Source organism: Corvus moneduloides, chromosome 1 (assembly GCF_009650955.1).
Source record: "Corvus moneduloides isolate bCorMon1 chromosome 1, bCorMon1.pri, whole genome shotgun sequence".
Taxonomy (NCBI): Eukaryota; Metazoa; Chordata; class Aves; order Passeriformes; family Corvidae; genus Corvus; species Corvus moneduloides.
Window position 1 is genome coordinate 21,808,266 of NC_045476.1, and position 9,057 is coordinate 21,817,322.

Consider the following 9,057-nt stretch of genomic DNA (forward strand, 5'->3'; position numbering starts at 1 on the left):
GGTAAACTAACTAATTTAGAAATTTATTTAGCTATCTGTAAGTCCCAAAATGAATTCAGCATTTTTGTTGCCCTATTTCTCATTAATCTACAGGCCAGATGCATTATCTCACTTCCAGTTCCAATGAAATGAGAAAGAGGATTACTTTTTTAATTCCCATTTGCCATCAGTGCAGCAGTCCTGGAGCATTAGAAGTCCATCTCTCCATTTATTTTTAGTACTCTGATTATTGCCCACAGTTTGGAAACAACTTCTGCAATACCCAGTGCTGCAATATGGATCTCCATTGAAGTATTAAACAGCCTATCTTGGGCTCAATTACCATTTTGACAAAATTAAATTGACAATGTTGAGTTTGAGTTTTATTTGAGAGCAGTAGAAATAAAGTGACTTTTTGATGCTCAAAACTAGGGAGATCTTATAAGGAAAGACTAGCGCTTTTTTTTTTTTTATGTTGAGATAAAAGAATGGCCCTTTGATTACAATGCTGGGAAGCAGCATTGCTTGAGTTACTTACAATAGAATGCATTGCCAATGCGTCTTGAAAGCCTGGCTCTGTCTGTAGCCAGTACTTCAGGATTCCTCCAAGGGTTGTCCTGTATAGACACCTTGTTACCTTCTGGCACATCTGCAAGAATGAGAATGAAGAATGCCTGGTTTTGCTGTTGTTCAAATTACACTTGGATTTTGAGCCTGGTAGGGAATCAGACACTTCTCTTTCCTGGTGTTTCCACCCATATTTTTCCTGTGTTCATTTTACCCTCCCATACTCCCACTTCGACTTGATCACCTAGTTAATCTTGTTCACTCTTCTAGAATCTGGAAGCTCTTGTTAGCAATCCAGAAATAAAGCTGTGTTTTGCAGTTTGTGGTATTGTCCCCATAAAAGCACAGAATAAGAACTTAAGTGCTGGAAATCTCAGGCTTTGCAGTAGAAGCTGTAAAGGACTTGGTTACAGCAGCTCCATGGTAACAGGTGAGCAGATAGGAGCTTCTTTTGCCCATGCTTCAAATCAAATAGATATGATCTAGCTGGGTACATGATGCAGGGCATCTGTGACATTACCAGGGTGAGGTTGTCCTGATTTGTTTTAGAAGCTCACTTAAAAATAAAGATTTAAAAATAAATTACTGTGGTTTCTTTTATGTGTGCATTTTAATTGTTTCCCTGAGATTTTAAGGCACATCAGGTACAAGAACAACTTACAATTTTTTCTTCACTTGTGTTAATGTCCACTCAGCCCTATTAAGAATCCTAAGGGTGTGTGCATTTTCATGTTGGAAATTTTATCAAACTGAACATTTCTGTCCTAGTTAGCACTGAGAAAAAGAGAAAAGAAACTGGAAATAGGTGGGAAATTCACCTCAATCTCTTTCAACTGCATTTTGTTGTGCTTGCTTTATGCATGGTTGCTCTGCTTCCTGTTGTTCTCTTTTTCCACTGCTATGCCAATAAGGTTGATAATGAAAACACACCAAGGATCCAAATCTTGCCAAGGTAAATCCTGACTGATGTGAAAGGGAACTGGATTTTGCAGTGCCATTTATCAAGGGGTTTCTGAGGCCAGTGATGAAGTCAGGAGTGCTTCATTGCCAGCAGTCAAACCATCACCACCACCACTAGAAATGGTGGTGTGTGAGAAGAGGACATTTTATGCCTGCTGGCTTGCCATCTCTATTGTGACAAGAGCAGAGGTGGCTAATGGCCTCTGGTGTGCTGTACCGTTGAAGTGATGTGGTGCCATGTGCCTCCTCCTCCTGAAGCCATCCTTTGCCCGCTGATGACCAGCTGCCAGCCTCTCCCATGTTAAAACTTCCTGTGAGCAATTCACCAACTGGCAGTCATTGTGAGGACATGCTCATTTCCAGAGCAACCTGCTCCCTCATCAATTTTTGCTTGGACAGTCATCAGGTCAGAAAATTTCCTTTGTAAGCTGGATCTCTGTTTTCCCTTTTAATGCAATTATATGTGCTTCAATGCAGGGAACTTCACTAGTTGCTGACAAGGTTTTCCTGAAAGGGATTGTGTCTCTGTTTAAGTCATATATGAGCATGACACAACATTTCATCCTGAATAAAGTTGTGTATTACATTACATAACCCCTTAAAAGAAAAAGAAGAGAGCAACAGCTAAAGCAGCACTTATATCTATGAGCAGTTTTTCACGGTATTATCTCCACTTAGGTTGTAATGCTTCTCTGATAGAGATGCTTAATCTGCTCTTTATTTTCAAGAAAGCCATGCGAATGTCATCCAATAATTCTCATTTCAAATCTACCAGCACACTCTCCCCAGCCCTTTGGCTAATCACTGTAGTAAATTTTTTTTTTCAGAAATCTTTCCTTTCAGATGTTAGGCAGAATTTTTTTTTTTTGGTTTGGTTGGAGTTTTTGTTGGAAATGTTGGACTTCAACAAGACTAACTCCTATGCAGAAGCAGAGGGGAAGCCATCTTGCAGGTTACCACAGCTGATGTGTCTGCTCTAAAGGAAGAAAGCAGCAAACAGCCCAGTGTCTAAGCTGGTCTGGGTATTCACGAGTTTCAATACAGTGACCAGGTGTACAATTAATCTCTCCTCTTTCTCTCCAGGTGTGCGTCCCTTTGCCTCCCTAGGAGGTGCTGTTCAGCTGGAGCACCCTGTTTTTGGGCACTTCAGTAACTGATGATTCCTTATTGCTTGCATACCCCAATTTAATATCAGTAGAAGAGAACTAAACCTTTGCCTTCATTCAGCCACTGTGGTCAGTGGGATGATTAATGAAGAAAGATGGTTGCTAGTTGTCATAGGTTAGCAAGCATAGTCCCAGAAGGAATGTCCTTGCTAAGGGGTGCTTACAGTTTCCTCTGGGAACTGATAGAACCTATCAGCTGGCCAGTTTGAATATGGACAATTCTCTAAGCCACTTAAAGTTGTGACCACCTCTGTGATCCACATTTAAGAATAGGCAAACTCCCCCTCCAAGCTCTCTCTTGTTTCCGGCACTGGGACAGGTGGCTGCGGGCCCCGAGTGGGGGCCAGCGGGCCCGGCCAGGCCCTGCTTGGGCCAGGCCGGGCCGGGCCACGGCCATCCTGGGGTCGATGGACCTGTTCCAGCCGTGGAACCCCCCCCCACTGCCTTGCCGTGGGCAGCCGGAGCGGCTCGGCTCTCCCCCCTCTCCACTTCGATAAGAAAAATTCAACATTCCAGCTGCAAAGCTGCAAGGCCGAGGTGAGATTAACCCTTTTATTGCTGTGAAGAGCTGAAAACCTGAGGGAAGAGAGAGAGGAGATGCTTAAAGCTGAAATTCTGTTGTGAAGCTATGATATATCAGAGTATCCTGTTGTAATTTCATGAAGATATGGGCGGTGGAGTGTTCAACTCATAAGCAAAAGCACCTGCGCTGAGATAGGCAGATGCTGACGCAGCTGTAATTTCATGAGAAGTTTGGACAGGGAGAGATGAACCAGATGAGGACTTTTGCTCCAAACGGGAAAGGAGAAAACCTCAGTCCCTAGAGATGCTCCCAGAGATAGTCCTAAAGATGAAGATGATGAAGACCCTTTGCTCCCAGGGAAGGAGAAGGGCCTCTGTTTTTGTTTCTGAACGGCTCAACCTTAAAATTGTACCCCAAAAAACTTCAAGAGTGGACCCTCGAAAGCAGTTGCGGGAAAAGCTGCAAGTCGGGGGAAAGGACTCACACGCAGGCAGAGAGACTCCTCTTCCTAAATGGACTGAACAATATTTGGAAGTGGGCGGCTGTCTCATTGTGATAATGTTTTCATAGCACGAGCAAGAAGAGACTTCTCTTTCTAAATGGACTAAACAAGGTTATTATGGAAGTGGTAAACAGACTGAATATCTTAAGGGTTGTCTTTTTACATTGTCAGTGGGAGAAGGGAGGAAGGTGGGGGGAGGAGGAGAGTTCTGAAGGTGGTATAATTTTTTTTTCCCTCTTTTAGGTCTGTTAATAAACTGCTTTATATTCTTTCAAGCTTGGTGCCTGCTTTGCATTTCTCCTAATTCTTATCTCACAGCAGATAACCAGTAATGAGTATTTTGGACCAAACCACTACACTAAATTGGTGTTTCCGCCCGGTTACAAACCGAACCCGCGACACTAGTGTATTTAAATATCACTCACTTTTTTCCCTCCTCTTTGAACTTTTTTAAAATAATAACTGTAAAAAGATGCTTATATTTGGGATTTGTACCTGTAAGTTTTTTTAGTATTCACATGCCATTGCTAAATGTTTGCTTAAAATATTTGAAACTTTAGCAGTGAATTTTGTGCTAATGTCAAAAATTAATTAAATATGGAAAATTAAGTTCAAAATATCTAAAATGATTTTACTAAGACTACACAGCACAACAGAGTGGCATCCTGCATGTAATCAACAGGGGAAACACTAATGCTATCAATCCAGTAGACATTCATATATTGAAAGCTAACAAAAAAGGTTTGCCTTTTATTCATATTTTGAGCTGCTGACTATGATTATAGCTTCATGGAAAATGAAAGACAACTTCTCCTTTATTCAGATGAAATGTACTGCCCTCTTTTTAATACTCAGAGTCATTCCACAATAATTTTTGTGAAAATATTCGAACGTTAGTAGATCAGGTGAGGAGTATTTCTTTTTTGAGCATGGTTTTATTCATTCTTTTCCCATTACCACACAAAACAATTGACACTCATTTGCAGTACTTCAGCCGAGCTCTCTAAATGCTGTACAACTACTAATATTCACTCCAGGGAGAAAGAAGGAACAAAAACACAAAGCTCAGAGTTTCTCTAAGCCAAAGCATCATTATTCAATGTAGAGACAGGTGACAGAACTTTTACTAAAACAACTGTGTCTATAAACCTTGGGTTATTTATACATTATCTTAGAAGTGGAAAAGCTGACAGATTTCCAGTCTGCAATAGGCAGTGGCTGGAGAGAAGACATGGACTAGGCAAATAAAAACTCCATACATCATTTAGTTCCCAAAGTACAAGGTGACTGTTCTAAACCATTAGAATAGAAAACAGCTAGACTAGCCTCCACACAGCACTTCACGGTTTCAGCAGTGAAGGATTCATCTGATTTAATTATTGTCTTGCTCAGGATTTCCTGTTCTGCAGCAGGGAGAAAAGTTTGGCTTTTCTTAATGCATATGTGTCTGTATGTGCTTTATTGCTCATGACGCTCATCACAGATACCTCAGCATCCTGCAGGAATGCTTTACCTCTCCTAAGGCACCTAGCAAGTTAGGGAACAGCATACTGTGATGCAGAGCTTTTCCACATCAGCTCCAGGAGCTAAATTCCTAAGAAAATGTTTCCAAGGAAATGTATACCTAAATCTATATATTGGTGAACTGGATTCCTGAGGATAACAATGATGAAAAATGACAACATAAATGGGCAAGTGTGTCCTATGCCCAGTCTGTTGTGAGTAAAATAGCAGCTTATGTCTGAAAATCCACATATTACTGATTGTGGGAATCCAGCATCCCTGATTTAACTGTATATTTCAGACAAAGACACAACCTGAAACTGCTTTCTACTTCTACAATTTCCAATGACACCTCTAGACTGGGAAATTTACATCCTTACCAAAATTTTTAAGTATCTGATCTTATCTAAGAGATTGCAATCACTCCCCAGGTTTCTTGTCACGTCTGGTTCCCTCTAGGCAGAAATCTGCAAGCCAAGATAACCCCTGAGCACTTGTGACCTTTCACTGACATGCTCACCTGTACTTCAGGTGAGGAGGACAGAGTTCTGGGAGGAGATCTGTCAGGTCCTCACCTCAGGACGCAAAGTGTGCTGCAGAGATACAGAGTGAAACAACTTGTGTCATCTTTTATGGTAACAGAGTGCTCTTGCTCTGAGAGAGCACTTGAAACTCAAAAGATATGGTTGACAGCCTGGAAAGAGCAGGTGAGTGTGAGGGTGTGCAACCTGTGTGTGCATGGCTGCAGGAGGCCGTCCTGCACAGAGCGAAGGCTGTGCTCACTCCGCAGTGATGACCCCATGGGGTTGCTGAGGAGATCCTTGGCTAGTGCTCAGCACTGACAAGGCAGAGGCTGGCACAAGGTCACTTTCTTTTTATGGAGAGTGCAAATCTTAGCGAGGTGCCACTGCCTCTTTTCTTTCCAAGCAGGAATAGCTCCTGCAGTCCTTCAAGCATCCCCTGCCCTGCCCTCATCCTGCTCACAGCCCATGTTGGAGTGGGGCTGTGGAGGGGTGTCATGGGTTAGCAAAGCATAGTCCCAGAAGTGATGCTCTTGCAAAGGAGTGTTTATAGCTCCTCTATGACCTGACAGAACCTATCAGCTGGCCAGTTTGAATATGGACAAAACAGGGCCGATGGGCCCTGCTTCACCCGCCCCTCTGTCCCCTCCCCCCCCGCCCTGCTGTGGGGGCAGCCAGAGTGCCACAGCTCCCCTTCTCCACTGCGGCCAAAGATTCAGCTGAAGCTGCCCTGCTGTCTGGCAAAGATCATGTGACCAACAGCGATAAGCAAAATTCCAGCTGCAAGGCCTAGGTGAGATTAACCCTTTTAGTGCTGTGAAGAGCTGAAAACGTGAGGGAGGAGAAAGAGGAGATGCTTAAAGCTGAAATTCCGTTGTAAATCTATGATATATCAGAGTATCCTGTTGTAATTTCATGAAGGCATGGGGGGTGGAGCGTTCAGCTTGTAAGCAAAAGCACCTGCACTGATATAGGCAGATGCTGAAGCATGTAATTTCATGAGAAGTTTGAACAGGGAGAGATGGAAGCGATGAGGACTTTTGCTCCAAATGGGAAAGGAGAAAACCTCAGTTCCTAGAGATGCTCCCAGAGATAGTCCTAAAGATGAAGGTGAGGAGGACCCTTTGCTCCCAGGGAAGGAGGAGGGCTTCTGCTCTTAGAGATGAAATGCTCCCAGAGATGGGTGAAGAGAACTTTTGTTTCTGAATGGCTCAACCTTAAAATTGTAGCCCAGTAGCTCAAGATTGGACCCTCGAAAGCAGTTGTGGGAAAAGCTGCAAGTTGGGGGAAGGGACTCGCATGCGAGCAGAGAACCAACCCGGGCGGCTGTCTCGTTGTGATAATTTCTCCATAGCATGGGTAAGAGAGACTCCTCTTCCTGAATGGACTGAACAAGGTTATTATGGAAGAGGTAAACAGACTGAACATCTCAAGGGTTGTCTTTTTACATTGTCAGTGGGAGAAGGGAGAAAGGTGGGGGGAGAAGAAATTTCTGAAGGTGTGGTATGATTTATTTTTTTTCTTCTTTTCTTTTTCCTTCTTTTAGGTCTATTAATAAACTTCTTTATATTCTTTCAAGTTTGGTGCCTGCTTTGCTTTTCTCCTAATTCTTATCTCACAGAAGGTAAAGAGTACTAAGTATTTTGGACCAAACCACTACAAGGGGTCAGGCCCCAGCTGGAAGTAATTTCATCCATTGATAGTACAGCTACACCTAGTTTATGTTTTACAGAGTTGTTTTCAGTCACACTCTGTTTGTAAGCTAGACTGCCAGACTCATCTCTCCAGGATGAGGATTCCTCCTGGAAACAGGTCTTTGTGAAAATGCCCACATATTCATTTTCTTTTGGAAAGCTTCATCTTGTCACTAAAACAGTGGTGAAATCCCAACATCCTCGTAGGTAGGTCAGAGCTGGAAAGTTTGAAGGTGAAAATCTTTAATAAAGGACATCATTGCTGATGCGTAGTCAAATCTGACACTCAGATTATGGTATCTTTTGCTGCTACCCAAATCAAAATTTGACTCTTATTGAAACTGAAAAAACAGGTCTAGTAATAAAACCATCAGTTCAAACAAAGCTAGATGGGAACAAGTAATATTTCTTACTAACAGCTTCTAGATGGCTGGCGAAACATTGTGCCACTCAAGCAGTTAATAAAACAAATTTCTTTCAAGCTAATATTACCAATTAACAAAATAGCTAATTTTTGTTTTTCAAGTAAGAGTTACACCAAAGGAAATAATGCAAACTGCATGGGAAGAATTTAATTAATATTCCTAAACATTATCTTCCCAGAGACCACAGAGAAAACAGGCATCTATATTAATTAATTGGGTAAAATTATCTGCTTAGTTAAATGGATGTAATTAAGAGCAATGTCTTGAGGTATGTCTTTTAAAGTCCTCTTGCTGCTTTAAAAAAAAATATCTGGGAAAAGTTTTCCATTGAAGAGACCAGTAGTTTGTTTGACCAAAATGTCTAAGCAAAAAGTTTCCAAGAGATTCAGCATTTAGCTTGCTAATTCATATGGACAGAATCCAGTCAATAACCGGAAAATTTACCTTCAAATAGTTCTATTAACCAGAACCCACATACAGAGGAAAAATAAAGTGGAGCTTTTTTCAGATAGAGGCTTATTTTGAGTGATACCAAAAGTGGTCATGATGACACCTAAGTCAGAGCTTAAAGGAGTGCAAGAAAGCAAAGCAGTAACAATGTAGAGTTAAGTCAGAGGTGAAGAACCAAAGAATAAAAGAGTAAGGCAGGAGATAGGTATTGAAAAATCTTGCAAGAGAAAGAGAATTGTTTTAAAAAATGTGAAATGTCCTGAGAAAGACTGTGGAGTCAGCATGAGATCCACTAAAATGAGTTGTTCACAGGGGAGCAACTATTCTAATTAGGAAGGAACTGCATCAGGAGATGAGACTCTGTTCCAATCAGAAAGATACTTTATTCTACTTGGCATGCTCAACTGTTTTCTTCTCCATAAAAAATTTTAAAGTCAAGAAAATCACTTAAGATTTTACAATAAACTGGTAGTTAAAGGACAGCTATATGTTTATGATATTATTTAAATCAAGTCAAATCAGCTCACAGACTTGAATATTTTATCAGTGCTCTAGACATAGGAATATTGGTTGCTCTGATAAAATTAAACTGATTTGTTTCTCTCAGTTCTATGCAAGATGGATCTTGCTTTATCATATTTGGCTTCTGATGAAACACTATGGGCACACCGTTCCACCTCAAAATGCTGCCTGTGGCTCAAGCCTTTTTTCCCTAAGGGGTGACATAAACTGTCCATGAGGTGAAATATGGACTCATGTAGATTTAG